This window comes from Lygodium microphyllum, chromosome 7, assembly GCF_053477565.2.
Source record: "Lygodium microphyllum isolate KBCC chromosome 7, Lygodium_microphyllum_v1.1.10, whole genome shotgun sequence".
In the NCBI taxonomy this organism is placed as follows: Eukaryota; Viridiplantae; Streptophyta; class Polypodiopsida; order Schizaeales; family Lygodiaceae; genus Lygodium; species Lygodium microphyllum.
Window position 1 is genome coordinate 164,342,167 of NC_141141.1, and position 15,028 is coordinate 164,357,194.

General features: G+C 42.1%; 1 protein-coding gene across 1 annotated transcript in view; it reads left to right on the forward strand.

The window, feature by feature from the left end:
- The first annotated feature begins 9,647 nt into the window (after positions 1 to 9,647).
- The window catches only part of LOC148034206 (uncharacterized), a 54,479-nt gene continuing 49,098 nt past the window's right edge, over positions 9,648 to 15,028 (forward strand). Inside the window, exons 1-2 of the mRNA XM_087682439.1 lie at positions 9,648 to 9,812; positions 10,038 to 10,094. The gene's annotated coding sequence lies outside the window, so the exon portion shown is untranslated. The remainder of the gene's footprint in view (positions 9,813 to 10,037; positions 10,095 to 15,028) is intronic.

Below are 15,028 nucleotides of genomic sequence, written 5' to 3' on the forward strand. Positions count from 1 at the left end.
TGGCCTAGGCGATAATGCCATAACAATGCATGTGGTATTTGGATAACTGCAACCATAGAATCTCCCACATGAGAGACATGCATTGGGTAATGAGAACCAACTCGAGAACCTCTAGCCAAAACCAAGCAACCATGACAAATCTTCCATGACCTATCCTGAAGAGAAGCAGAGTAACCTGCATCATGCAACTGACTGACAGAAATCAGGCTCTTACTGAGCATGGGAACATGTAGAACATCCCTGAGCATAAGAGAAGTCCCATTAGGCAAAGCTAGGTGTATGTTCCCTGTACCAACAATAGCATAAGTCTGCTCAAGGGCCAGATCAATCCATCCATCAACCTCCTTGTAAGAAGAGAACCATGCTCTATGAGGGGTAACATGAGAAGATGCCATAGAGTCAAAAAGCCAATCAAAGGCATGGGCCTGATCATTGAGCAAGTAAGTTGTAGGGAAACTAGATGACAGGAGGACATGCTCAACTGCATCATCATGGGTAACTGCATGTACCTCACCACTAGAAAGAGTGGTAATACGTGCTGCATTGCTGACTCTCTGCTCATGTCGAGTCTGTCTCTATCTCTACTGCTCTCTAATCCGTCTTAAGCATTTTCTTTGAACATGCCGAAGCTTCCCACAATGGAAGCATACATATGTAGAAGAAGAAGATGATGAAGCAACTGAAGCCTCATCAATAGGACTATCCGAAGCATCTGAAGAGCTCAAGGAGTGTAGGGCTGCCCCAACAAAGGGAACCTGCTCATCAAGACAACCGTCTGCAAGTGCATCAGTGGTAGAAGCATGCTGCTGCAAGGACTCATCCATCCATAACGGAAAAAGGAACATAGAGACATCAAGCAAAGATGCAGAAGCTCCCACATGAACAAGCCTCGTAGGTAACTGCATGACATAGCCAACCACAACAATGTAAAAGCCAAGACATCTGTCATAAGAGCATATTGATTTCAGCCAGGAAATCAGCCCATAACCATATGTGTAAGCGTGACTCTGTAGTAGATCAAACCACATAGTAGTATCCAAGTCAATGCAAGACCGATAAGTGGCATAAGATCCTGCAATGGTCAATCTCCAAGAGAAGCCCAAGTACCTGTACAACAACATCCATATAAGCGGCTCTGTAAGGTATATGACAGTAGACCATGTGCATAGACGGGCAAGCATACATAGCATCTACTCCCTGATCTGCATGGGCAAAAGCAACCTAACTAGCATAGAGGCTAGGCAACAGAGAAGCATAAAAGCCATAATGACTGCGAAGCCCAAGCACTGTCAATAAGTCCACTAGTCAACCAAAGAACCCGCAAAAAATCCAAACAGCAAGGAGCAATCAAAGCTCAAGTATCCAACTGTGAAAGAGTAGAGCAATCACTACTCATACATAAGTCTGCATCACCCAAACATCAGGATCCATACATCGAAGCACCAAGGCCGGATAGCATCAAAACTGCATATGGAATAAGCCAACCAAATGTCAAACTGGTCAATGGAATACTCGATGAAAGTCAAGATGAAGTCGGAACATCTACCATCTTGCAACCAAACCCAAAAGCATCCACTATAGACATCATTCCCTAACGGGTCGTACAAGCATCACTCAAGTGACACGTACTAGTGAACATTCTCAAGTGACTACCATCTGCAAATAAAAAATGGCATTGAAACCATAAATCGAGCTCTAAATCTCAACTCAAAGTGATTTCGGAGCATAAAACATCAATGTGGCATCATCCAAATACATGAATACATCATCCCAAGTAGCCAGGAGTACCCATAGCCCAATAGGCATAGCTGAGTATAGCATTAAATAGCTTTATCCCTGCTCATAACATCAGCAAAATGATGCTAAATAGAGGTAATCTAGGGCCAAACTCAACACCAAAACCAAGTCATAACATGGGCACAACATTCCCAAGCATGGGGGGTACCAGCCGGGCATACATAGGCATCCAATGATTACCGACCATAAGCAGCTGTGCTTCAGCCTTGTTCATAAAAACAGCATATAACCTGTGAAAACTGAGCAAAACAATGCTTAATCGAAGCTCAAACCCAAGTCAAACCATAGGCACATCATCTCCAAGTATCCGGGCACCAAACGGGACCATTCAGGCATCAAATGCCAATGCCACTAAGCCCAAGCAACAAATGCCAATGTTACACTGCTGTGTAATGTCTGTGAGCTACTGTAAACAGTCTTGGGACTGTGCAAATCAAACCCAAAACATCACCCAAGTCAAATGCAAGTGTCAATGCTCAATGCCAAGTGCTCGAGGGCTCCAAATGAGCCAAAATCAAGTGCCAAAGGAGGAGAAGAGTTGTTGTTGTGACTGTCAATGCTGAAGACACATATGGGAGGGCTATGTGATTGCGCCAACTGTAAGTGCTAGTCCTGGGGCTGTAAAAAATGATGGCCAAGCTTCGGAGGGGTCCGGTTAAAGCCAAGGAAGGCCTCAAACAAGCCAAAGGTAGGGGGGGGAGCAGCCAAGCTTCAAGGTGAAGCTCCAATGGTGGCCACACTTCAAGAAACCTTGCTGTACCTATGAATGTTTGAGAATACATGTGAAGGAAGATCTCAAAGCTCGTGTGCACATTCCAGAAGCGCTCCAGAGATCCCGCTCTAATACCAGTTGAAGGGGATGCAATGGCAGTGGAGAAGGAGAAGAGGAAGATGCAGGAGAGAAGAACACAAACAATGTAGGTGCTGTCCAACTGAACTGACAGCCTTATTGTACTATCATATTATATATGAATAAAGAATGGGTGGTCACAGTATACACGGGTAGGCCCAGAGGCCTTTCACCCCAACAGAAAGGTATTACCATTGATTGGAGTACCTATCTCTTAGCAAAGATGGATCAGCATTTTATTAGAGCTACTAGAGAAAATGTGACTAATGTCACATTTGGTTCTTACCTTTATGTATTCCTGATGCATGCTGCGCATGCAAAGGAAGTCCCTTTACCTCTAGTTGATCCTCTAGAGGTTCCTCCTCCTCCTAATGAAGAAGATGATGTGATCATTGAGGATGATGATTCTCACCAACCTCTAGTCATTCAGAGAAAGCACCTAAAATGAGCTACTGAATCAGTACCAATTTCTACTCCTCTAGTTCTAGTGAAAATTCTTGCTCAATCTTGCAGCACACTGCTTGCCTGCCTTTCTTCAAATGCCAAACCTTTTCAAGGTCCATATGGATGGTATGCTGGACATTTCTATTCCTTTTGTGCAAGGCCTGGTAACAGGGGATGCCATTCCTTTTTTTTGCAAGGATATCCAGAGTTCAATTAAACTTTCCGTTACTGCCTATATCCAGTAGTTTTCTTATTTTTTTAATGAAGAAGTTTAGCAGTATAAGGAGGAGCTAAATAAAGCAAATGATGAGTTAGCTTTTTCTCAAGAGAAATTTTCTGACCTCTGTATACAAATGGAGCAGCAAACTAAGGTCATGGATACACAGAAAGATGAATTCTCTACTTTGACATCTTAGTAGGCAGAAAATCAATCCCAAGTTGTTATTGTAACAGAGGAGAGGGATAGGTTACAGAAGGAGGTTCAAGAAATGAAGGCTGTGATAACTGCCCAAACAGAGAAGCTTAAATCAACTATAGCTATCCTAGACCAGAGCAATGCTCAGATTCAGCAACTCAAGGATTAATTGGCTCAGTCTTGCTCTTCTTCACAGAGTCCTGTGCAGCCAGTTCCTTCTTTGTCCCGTGCAGACTTAGCAGTTCTTCAAAGACAAGCCACATTATGCCCTTTGTTCCAGGCTAAGGTGGAAAGACTTCAATCTCGAATGGATTTATTTTGGTCTTCATTTGAGCAGTTCTAGGAATATGTTCCTCCATATCACTCCCTTTTTGTCCATTATCAACTATAGAAGTTGGTCTTTTACATTAAGCTTTCCACGATTGATTTAGCTCTCCGAGAGGATGGTTGGAGTGGGGCCTGGTCTTCACTACAAGCTGCTTTGTATGTCAAACATTTGGGGTTGCGGATAGATGAGATATTTCAGTGTTATTCCTCCAAAGTTGTTGATTGTCCTGAGATTTCGAGGCATACCATGATTGACTCTGTCATTTTGAATAATCGCCAAATCAAAGCTTCCACTCATGCATAAAACATTAACCAACTGAGGGTGGATCTTTTAGCCCATCTTTCCAAGCAATCCCCATTTGATTCCTCCTTCTTTGAAGCTTATCATCATAGATCCGTCAGTACCTTTTGTCTATCTCATTTTCAACAGATGGCCCATAGGTATGACACTTATCTTTCCCTTTATCAATCTAACCCCCAGATCATTTTACCCCTTCTCTTTCAACCCCAAGTTGCTCCTCAAATTGCTATCTCTACTCATTGTTCTTTTATTGATGATCGTGTCTTTTCCCCTTCTCCTTCTTGTCCTTCCCCATCTATAGTGTTTCTCTCCACTTTTCCTACCTATCTATTAACACCTTTTTTTAACATATTCTCCTAAATTTTTAGCTAATCCCTCTTTAGCTCATTCTTCATTTGATGATTTTGCCTACCCATCTCTTCATCCTCTTTTACTAGTTTCTCTTCCATCTCCTACCACTTCTATTCCTTATCCCCCTCAATTGGTTAGTGGACATGCTGATTTTGATTAGAAGATTCCTAGAAGACGGGTGTGGAGTTCAAGCGATTCTCTCACTAGACCTCAGATTAATTGGCCATTGATTCTAGGGGAGTGGACGACTGCTAGTCAAGCATATCAAAATTATCTACATTTTGGTCAATAACATTCTCAGTCTACAAATCCTTCCGTGAGATTGACTGCTCACTTTGCTTGGTACGTGGCGTATATGCACATGCATTCACATAATGATCCAAAGTCTAATTCAAAGTTGTGCATGAATGTGAATGTGAACATTGATTCCCAACAACTAGTGTATTGTACTTTCATGCCCTTTGTTTGCCTAGCAGATATCTTGTCTTACTAGAGAGGATGTGTTGCCTTCAGTTTTTCCTAAATCCTCCAAAGACTTTTGTGGATGAATCCTTATCCATGGACCGTTTTTGCAATCACCAAGCTTTTAAGAGGGATCATCTTCATTGATACCTCTAGATGTATCTTTCATGATTCATAATGACATATCTCTCTTTTGGAGGTGCCATTCAGATAGTTGTTATGTGTTTAGTATTTGTGTTGTGTGTGTTAATTTATATGTGATGGGTTCATGATGGTTGAATATTCAATTTGTTCGAGAGCTATAGTTTTGGAGATTTGCAGTGATGGTGATGGTGGATGGATAGCTGAAGATGCAAAGATACAAAACCACTTATATCCTTTTCAAGTTTGTCATGATTTTCTGTAAGATATGTTAATGGATAAAGGATTTTCCTTTCGTTGTATTCTTTACTAGATACAGGTTATAAGTTGGGGTCTTGATTGGATGGTATTTCCTAAAGATTATTGTTGAAGATCAAGTTGAGCTATTTGATGAACATGTATTCTCTTTTTCCTAGGTCGCGAGGACGCTTCCTTATTAAGTGCGGGGATATGTTGAGTGATGAAACGACCTCTTTTTTTGGTTGATTTTTGTTGTTTTTGTGGGTTGAATGGTTGATTTTACATGATGATTGATTGGTTTGGAAGTGGTTTGAGAGTGTTTTGGATAGGGTGGAATGGTTTTGATAAGCTCATGATGTTTTTCAATAGAGATAGAAGGTTCTGTGATGTTTTGTTATGTTTTGTTGATAGTGTATGATTGGTTCTGATAGCTTTTGTTTTGCTTCTGTTTTGTTTTGTTTTTCTTCTGTATAGAAGGATGAAGTAATGATTGATGAAGTTTGAGGTTGTTTGAAAGATCATTGAATGGTTTTTGATTGGTTTTAGTTGAGCTAGATGCTTTTTGTTGACCTTCTGTAACCCTTTGTTGAGCTTCTGTAAATCCTCTGTATGCCTCTGTTTGTGTTCTGTTGGACGAGGGTGTAGTATGGGAAAGTTTTCTAGCCTTGGAAAGAGATGAATGTAAGTTCAAAAGAGCTCAAAGAAGTGGAAGTAGCTATTGAAGACTCAAGTGAAGACTAGAGTGAAGTGATAGTGATGAGCTATGAAGAGTCACTGTAGTGGCTCTGGTGACCTTTCATATAACACAACTCTTGGGAGGGGTATTTACGACCAAAGAAGGGTCATTGTGAGTAATTATTGAGTATTGTAGCGAGGATATGATGTACTATTGTGAGAGAGTGAGTGAGAGATAGCCAATTCTATGCAAGACAATGTATCTACTTATGAGAGATTGTGAGAGAAAGCTATGGAAACTTTGAAGAAGAATACTATGTGATATCTTTCCATTCAAAGTGGTGTATTATCTTGTTTTTTTGTGGTCTATCAAAGAAATCTATGAAGAATATGAAGAGCATGATGAATTTTGTTCAAGTTAAAGTCGTGGGAGAATTGTTTCTATGATGTTGTGTGAAGATTTCTTGTTCGCAGTGTTCTTTTCTTTGTTGAGATCATATCAAATATGAAAAAGATAGTTGTTGATAGTACAAGATAGATTTTCTTGGAGTAGAAACCCCGTTTTCTTGTTGTTCCTCTTGGGGCTCCATTATGTTAGAGCTAAAACATTAACTTCAAGTCATTTAAGTAATGCCTAGCATGCATAAAGCACATCTAAGGTTTGATCTCTCTGATAGGTGTGGCCTCCCCCCATCGAGTGTCTTGATACCGAACAACCCCAATGGGACCGATGGCTCATTTGCCGAACTAGAGGATGGCTTCTGTTTAGGGCAATCAACAAAGAGATGTGTGATTCCACACTCGATGCATCTTAAGTCAATCTTGTCTCTATGTGCTTGCTCCCTCTTGGGGTAGCGAGAATACATGTGTCCTGGGTGACCGCAAGTCCATGATTGCCTCTTGGGTTTGCCTGGTTCCATGTAATAAAGTGAGTGAGCCCATTCATCTGAACTCTATGATATTTTTATTCCAAATAGGTGCATATCCTGTAATTCTCCTCTCTCTTGCTTATATTGCTCTTAATCTAAATAAGCATAACGAACTGAACCATAATACTGATTATATGGCATGTTCATACTCATTGGGCGACCCTTGTCAAGACTAGCACCCACATACTCTTTGTCATGCTTTCGATAAGCATTGCAAGCATACTCATGCCAAGTATCATAGGCATGATACTATCTACCTCTCTTTGATGTAGCATGCATGCTATCCATGGGGAGTCTCTTACTTTTGAGGTGAGTGGTAAGCATCATAAGCATAATTCTCAACCTCTTACAACAGAACGAGGAATACAATAGCATTATGATTGTGAGTATCATGATGAAACCCATCTTTTTCCTAGAGAAGCATACATGTAATCCAAGGCATATTCATGACATCTTAGACCAACATAGTTATTGTATTGGCCTATACATGTACCTCATTATGTCATAATGTTTATGCATTGGTTGTGTTGCAAATATGTTGTCCCTATATTCATGTGTGTGCAAATGATCATGCCTATCCCTTGAGAACATAGAGATGCTATCTCTTTGCTATCTACTACAATTACTATCTTGAATTTATGCATAGCAACTCATATGCAATGGCATCTATGCAACCAATGAACTCCTTATGTATATGAGCAAATTGAAGCTTGAATCCTTGGGAAACTTGATGCTTCTTCCTTCTACTAAACATTCATAATATACATAATTTGAAAATTCCTAGACTTAGTCCAACATTGTTATGAAGCACATAAAAGCCTTGAGACACACCATTTCTACAACTTGCAAACTAGGAGTGTGCATTCAAAAGGGAAGCAACCTAGGATTGCCTACAATTCATTTTTAGCCTATATAAGGGACTGCAAGATCTACAAATTCTCTAGTTCTTGATTATGTAAAGCTAATTGCTTATGTTGAAAGTAAGACAATGATGGTTGAGGAGTATATTGCTCCAACAATGCACGTTTGACTTTCCATGCAGCACCCCTTTCTTCTCACCCCCATATAAGGCCCAAGTTACAAGAGCTATGCCAACTTTAGCAACAAAAATGTTGTCAAAAGATTGTCCTGCAAAGAAAACTTTCTTAAACAACAATGCATTTGCCACCAACACAATTGGTGAGATGGTGTCTCTATGAGGTGTGCCTACTTTGAAGGGTTTGACAAGTGCTAGCTCAAAGAATACTACTACAATATAGTAGCCCATTCCATTGAGCCTTTTGGAAAGTTTCTAGCATCTCTATCATCACATGTGCCTCTCACTGAGGTCCTCTATAAGGGTGATCATTTCTTTGCTTGTCCAAAGTACCACAACACACCATAAGACAACCTACTAAAATTCTTACTAAATAATTCTCAAATTTTAGTTTAGCTAAATTACCTTAGTCCTTCAAATTTCAATCTCAAAACAATGTCATAAGCCAATGCAAAAGAATGTCATGAGTCAATGAATCATCTTGTCGCTCCAATCTTTTACAATGGAGCTATACATGATAATTGTTGATATTGACATCCAAATTTTCATCATCCATGATCTCAATGTCTTGTTCTTGTCCTCTTCTTATAGTGTGACTACAAGAATCAACCAAATCGTTTTTTATATATTGACATTGCCTCCTCTTCATCATTAGAGCGGGCATACATATAATTTCTACTCAAATTCCAATTTAGCTCATATTATTTGATTGAATACTTTTAGTTTGAGTAGATACTGTATTTGTTGAAAGGCATGTTCCTAGCCAACCCTTCACATTTCATTGTAAGGCATACTCCTTGTTTGGCGTTGCCAATCATTTGGTATTCCATTTTGATGAATCTAGTATTGAAGCTCTTTGATTTGTAGAGACTCTAGTGGTCGTTGCTCAAAATTATGTGAGCATCTTTGTAGCTCCTAAATGACCGGGATGTAATAAACACAAATGATAGATGAAACATGGAGCCTTATCCCATTGCTTGTATGCATTTCTCACGATGCACATTCAAGGGTGCTTATGTGGACTACTAACTTTGGGGTATGCTATTGAATGTGGTGTCGTCACCAACTCGAATGTGCTTGGCATGTATGTTTCTATTAATTAGGCAATCCTCTCTCTTTATGCTAGTAGAAGAATGACTAGTATTGTGCTTGACTCTAGTGATTTATGCCAACTGTAGAGTTGCGGTCTTGTTCCTATTGACAAGGACATGGATGCCTACTAAAGCCACCCTCCTCAATTCAAGTCGTGGCTTTGGATCTCTTCCCAATGATTTGAAGTCAGAGAGTTCTCTAAGAAGTGATTCCAATGTCGAGGGTGGACACTCAGGCGAGGTGATCTCTAAGCTTTCACCCTCTAAAGAGAAATCTGTGGGTGATAGGTTTGCCCAATCACACAAATTGTGCCCAATCACAAGGGAGCTATTCTTGTGAGGGATTTTCTTAGAAACCATTTCAAGTGGGTTTCACTGAAAATCGAGAACATTTCCAAGTGATATGGATTGCTTTTTGATTTTTCATGAAAACAACGTGCCCTTTTGAGAACAGACGCATACAACTTTTGTGTAAAAGACAACTTACTACATCTTATTTTAGGAAAACTCTCAAAAAAATAAGACCTTAGACTGGCGTTATAGTTTGCCTTGCTTTATTTTAGGAAACGTCTCAAAATAAGACCCTAGTCTGGACTCTTGTGCCTTATTACGGGCCAAGGTGGCAGTGTGCATTCGACGTCAGGTGGTGATCGGAAGGAGGCGCAGCCCGTCTTAGCTCTATTTCACGACTTTCGCCCCGCTTACTAGCTTAGCCCTATTTCACGGCTGCACGATAGCAGGCAAGAGGCTCAGGTGTGCGTCTCTCTCTCTCTCTCTCTCTCTCCACCCCACCCCACCCCACCCCACCCCCAACACACCGCACTGCTCTGGTGAAATTCTTCTTTTCATGTGAAATTCTGTTGATTCTGCGATCTGTTTCGTGCAGACCCCACCCCCAACACACCGCACTGCTCTGGTGAAATTCTTCTTTTCATGTGAAATTCTGTTGATTCTGCGATCTGTTTCGTGTGTCTGCAGAGGGGTGCTTTAGGCAAGGAGTGCAGTAGGCGGTCAATCACTCTTCCTCTGTCCCAGGTGTGTGTGTCTCTCTCTCAACATCGTCTGCATGCCTCCATGTGATTGTTAGTGGTAGAGGGTTGAGGCTGAAAGTATGACGGAGTGAATGAACTGCATAACGATGTCTTTTAGTGGTAGCATTTACCGACACATTCCTTTCTGAGCATCTTTCATGTCCTCCAACCTGATTTAGATTACCGGCTTGTGCTTGCTCTTCGAGACAACCATAAGCTCAACTCCTTGAGAAAGATGGTGAATCGTGATGTCTTGGGAATGCGACCATGAAACCGGCCTTCCGATGTTCAAAGGGAAGCAAAACACAATTATGCAAAACACTTATTCTAGAAAACTAGGCAATTTAGCAAGTTAAATCCATACACATTTGGAGCTAGAGTGTTCTTGCACCACGAGTAACACATGTTGGCCCCAAAGCTTTGCGGCCCTTTTGGTACTTCTTTAGATTACCGAAGAGTGCTTTGAAGTAGATAAAGTAGGCTGGATTACCAGCAATTTTTGGTGTCATGATTGCTCCCCAGACGCTCAACGACTTTGTCATCTTCATTGTTGGACTTTAACCAACATCTACTTGAAGATTTCAGCATGCTAAACCTAGAAATGATAGCTAGCAATTAAGCTCAAATTGATGGAGCGTTCATTGTGGACCCCAAATATGCATAGGATCTAGCATACTCAACCGTATGCCCTCCAAGAGTAAACAGATGCCTTGCTCAAGCCACCCAAGCATGTGTGGTATTGAACGCCATCATCTTGGTCATCCTAGGAAATCCCCTAGACCTGTGGACAGGCAAGCACAAACCTAGGCAGCGTTACATTAGGCAACGGGAATACCATCGTTTTGCAGGGTAGGTCATGGATGTAAACTATTATCTTAGGTCCACTGTGGTCAGGGGCCACGATATTGCAAACCTTGCAGGTCACATCTTTGTAGAGAGCGACAGCGACTTAGTTGTACAAGTAGGGGTAGACCTCGGTTGATGGCAACAACTCAAGGTCAAAGCTACAACGTGCTCAGCCTTGTGGATGAAGTAAGGTGCAGCTAAGGCTAGACTCTGGCTGATCCCAACATGTCGTTTATTGACCAAGTGGTGGAAGCTATGGCTCTACATTCTGAGGAAGAAGAAGAAATGGTGCCATGTGCAGACCTATAGCCAATGGTTAAGTGCAATAAACATGCTGTGGATGGCCATATGGATTGCCTTCTCAATCACCTCCAGTGTGTTAACATGATCAAGCTACTAGCCAAGTAGAGGGCTCTCAAGAGTTGGATTGGGAGCATTTATTGGACTTTGCTAATGCTCTTTTGGGAGAATCTGTGAAGCACAATCATAATAATTTACGAGCTCTTAATGAAGGGGATGTTTTGGATATGCATGTGGACACTAAGAAAGTGTTGCACTGTCTGTCTTCCTCTCACAAGTGTAGTGTTATTTTGTTCTTCACTACCAGAATGCCCATGCTCTCATCGATTTGTTAGTGGATTCAAATTGTTTTGCTAGAATATTGTGTGGAAGAAATCTTGTGGGCCCTCGAGACTTTTATGAAGTTACGTTGAAGTCTGCTCATAATCGTGAGTTTCTCTTGGGTAAATTGCTTATGTTTTTTGATCAACAAAACTGGGTCATGTGGTTCCCTGGCAGCGTATGGCAAATTTTTAGTGTTTGCTCAAGGAGGAATGTATCTGAGTGCAGTGGTGCGGAAGCATATGACCAAGACTGAGAGAGAGAGTGAAGATGGGGAGAGAGAGAGAGAGAGAGAGAGAGAGAGAGATCTGCAATATGAATAATGCTGAATAAGGAATACAGATATGTACATGGGTGCACTTCGTATGCCTGCCTATCTCCACCTCAATGATGTCACCCTGCTGTACTGTACACCTCGAAATCTGTAGCAATTAGCATTATCTTTGCCTCAAACTGAGCCTGGAATCTGCGACGATCAGAATGTATCAAAGTGTGCTGGAAATCTGCTATATATAGCAGAAAATTGTGACCAGCAAAAATAGCAGTCGGCCTGCTAAATCTGGCTGACTGCACCAGATCTGGCCAACTGTAGGACAAAACTGTCCCGACTGTTGACATGTGGCACCTGTGGTGGCCGACTGTCGACATGGCGATCTGCTGATGCGGTGATGACTGTGCAGGGTGATAAATTGCTGTTTGTCCAGAGGATGACCAAATGACCATATCTCTAACACCCCCTCTCAAATCTTGGACACGGCATAAGGTCGAGGGATTTGGAATGTTGACAAAGTAAAGATTGCGGAAGTGCCTTCGTAAACAAATCTGCTAGATTGTCCTCTGTTTTGCAGTGAACCACATCGATAGACTCATCAAGAAGCTTTTTCCGAATGAAATGGTACTGTAGCTCAATGTGCTTCGTCCTAGCATGAAACACAGGGTTCTGGCCCAAGGCAATGCAACTTTCATTGTCTCAATGAAGTTTAGTAGGACCTGTGGGCTGGCAGCTAAGCCCCTCCAATAACCTTCGAAGCCACACTGTCTTGCAGGTGGTAGAAGACGCCGCTCAATACTCCACCTCAGTTGAAGATAAGGCAACTGTGGTTTGCCTCTTACTGCTCCATGAAACAGCACCTGCACCCAAAATCTCATGCATACATCATTTCGTTGATGAAACATGATAGGTGGTACCACCAGAGACAAGTCACATGAATCACAAATCAGGGACCCAATAAGCTGCCCGTAATGGGTAGCATTTACCAAAGGTGAATCAACATGCTATGGCCTTCCAATTCAGATCCATAGGAGTCAATGGGGACTTGCATCCGTCCATCTCAAACGTAGTCAAGAGCTCTTGCACATACCGTTGTTGGGAGATGATGATCCCCAGTTGAGTCTGATAGATCTCATGCCCTAAGAAGAAATGGAAAAGTCCCATGTTCGTCATCTCGAACTTCTCAGTGAAGTGTTGCCTTGGTTGCCTTGACCATTTGTACATGATCACTTGTCAAAATCAAATCATCCACATAGAGCACAAACAAAGCACCCTTTGAAATGTGGACATAAAGCTGTGGATCAGTCGTGGAGCGTTGATACCCCAATCTCTGTTGGGGGAATGAGTCTATCTTCTCGTTCCAAACACATGGAGCCTGTTTGAGGCCATAGAGGGCTTTCTTCAACCTGTATACCCGTCCATCTGATGAGGAAAAGCTAGGAGGCTACTCAACTTAGATTTCCTCCTTCAAATCACCATTGAGGAAGGCTGACTTCACATCTAGCTGATGAACTAGCCATCGCCTATGGCTCGCTAAGGCAAGAACGGCTCTATTGGTAGCCATCTGAGTTGTAGGTGCAAAGGTGTCATGGAAATCCACCTTTGATCACTGGCCGAAACCCTTTGCTACGAGCTGTGCCTTGTGCTTATCTAGAGTACCATCATTGTGATATTTGATCTTGAAGGCCCATTTGATACCAATCACCTTCCTATGAGCGGATCAAGGCACAAGGTCCAAAGTGCCATTCTGCTTAATAGTATCCAACCCCAACTCCATAGCCTTCTTCCAATGCGGTGATTGAAAAGCCTTCTTCATGGAGGTGGGCTCCCTATCTTGCACAAGATGAGTCATCAGACAATAGTTAGAATAAACAAGCTCCGTGGAACATGCTTGGTTCCTTTGACAACGATGCGGGCCATCATGTGGTTGCCACTCCTTAGGGACCCCCTCAATCCTTGCCTCACAGAGTGTATCACATGTCCAACGAGGAGGTGGGATTACTCCTCATCTCTCTCCATTTGTTGAAGTCTTTGGAACATCCATTGGTAGTGACTCATGTGGTTTGGACGTTGGTGAAAAAGAATCCTTATCTGAAGAAGAAGCATTCCCAAGAGGCACTGGCTCCAAAGAAACAGTCTCTGGTGTCCAACTATCTCTGGGATCTGCAACTACAAGGCTCTCCTTACCCCCCTTTGAAGCTGGAAACTCGTTACTCCACAAATTGTACATCATGACTGGTGCAGACATCGGGCTTAATGAGATCAAACAAGTGGTAGCCCTGGGATTGTGAGCTATAGCCCATGAACACCTGTTTCTTTGAAGCCACTTCAAACTTGTCCCTCTGTGTCTTCGGGATACGAACAGAAGCATCACATCCAAAGATCCTGAAATAAAAAACATCTAGCTTGGCTTCAAAATAAGCCGCATAAGGGGTCATACCAACCATGGCCGAAGTAGGTGACCGATTGAGGGTGTGAACAATAGCCACAACCTCGGCCCATAGACATTGGGGTGTCTGACGATGCTCCATCATGGTGCAAGCCATCTTGATCACACTTCTGTTCTTCCGCTCCAATATGCCGTTCTCTTGAAGTGTATTTGTGTTGGCAAACTCTTGGTGAATACCACGATCTGCACAAAATCTAGCAAGCTTGATAGAGAGGAACTCTCCTCCCTTGTTTGATTGCAAGGTTTTCAGCTTCCAGCTTGATCGGTTCTCCTCGACAAGCAACCAATCCTTGAAGTTGGAGAAGGCCTGTGACTTCAGCGTCAAGAAGGTACGCCCATGTCATCTTGCTAAAATCATCAACAATAGCATGAAATACAAACTCCCCTTAAGGGACTTCGTCCGCATAGGTCCACAAAGATTTGTAGAAATAAGCTCCAAGGGTGCTGAAGACCCCCTTGAAGCCTTGCTAGGAATGGCATGATGATGCTGTTTTCCACGAATGCATGATACACAAGGTTGTTGGCTCACCACTATGTCGGGCAAACCAAAGTTGTCCCCTAGAAGCCTTTTGAAGGTAGTCATAATTCAAATGGCCAAATTGAGTATGCCAAAGCTCAGACAGTGTCTGTGAAGTAAGAAGAAGAGAAGTCAAGGTAGAAGGAGACCTCAACTTGTAGACTCCATTCTCCTCATAGCCTATAGAAAGCACCTTTCTCGAGCCACGCTCACGAATCCTGAAAGAATCTGTAT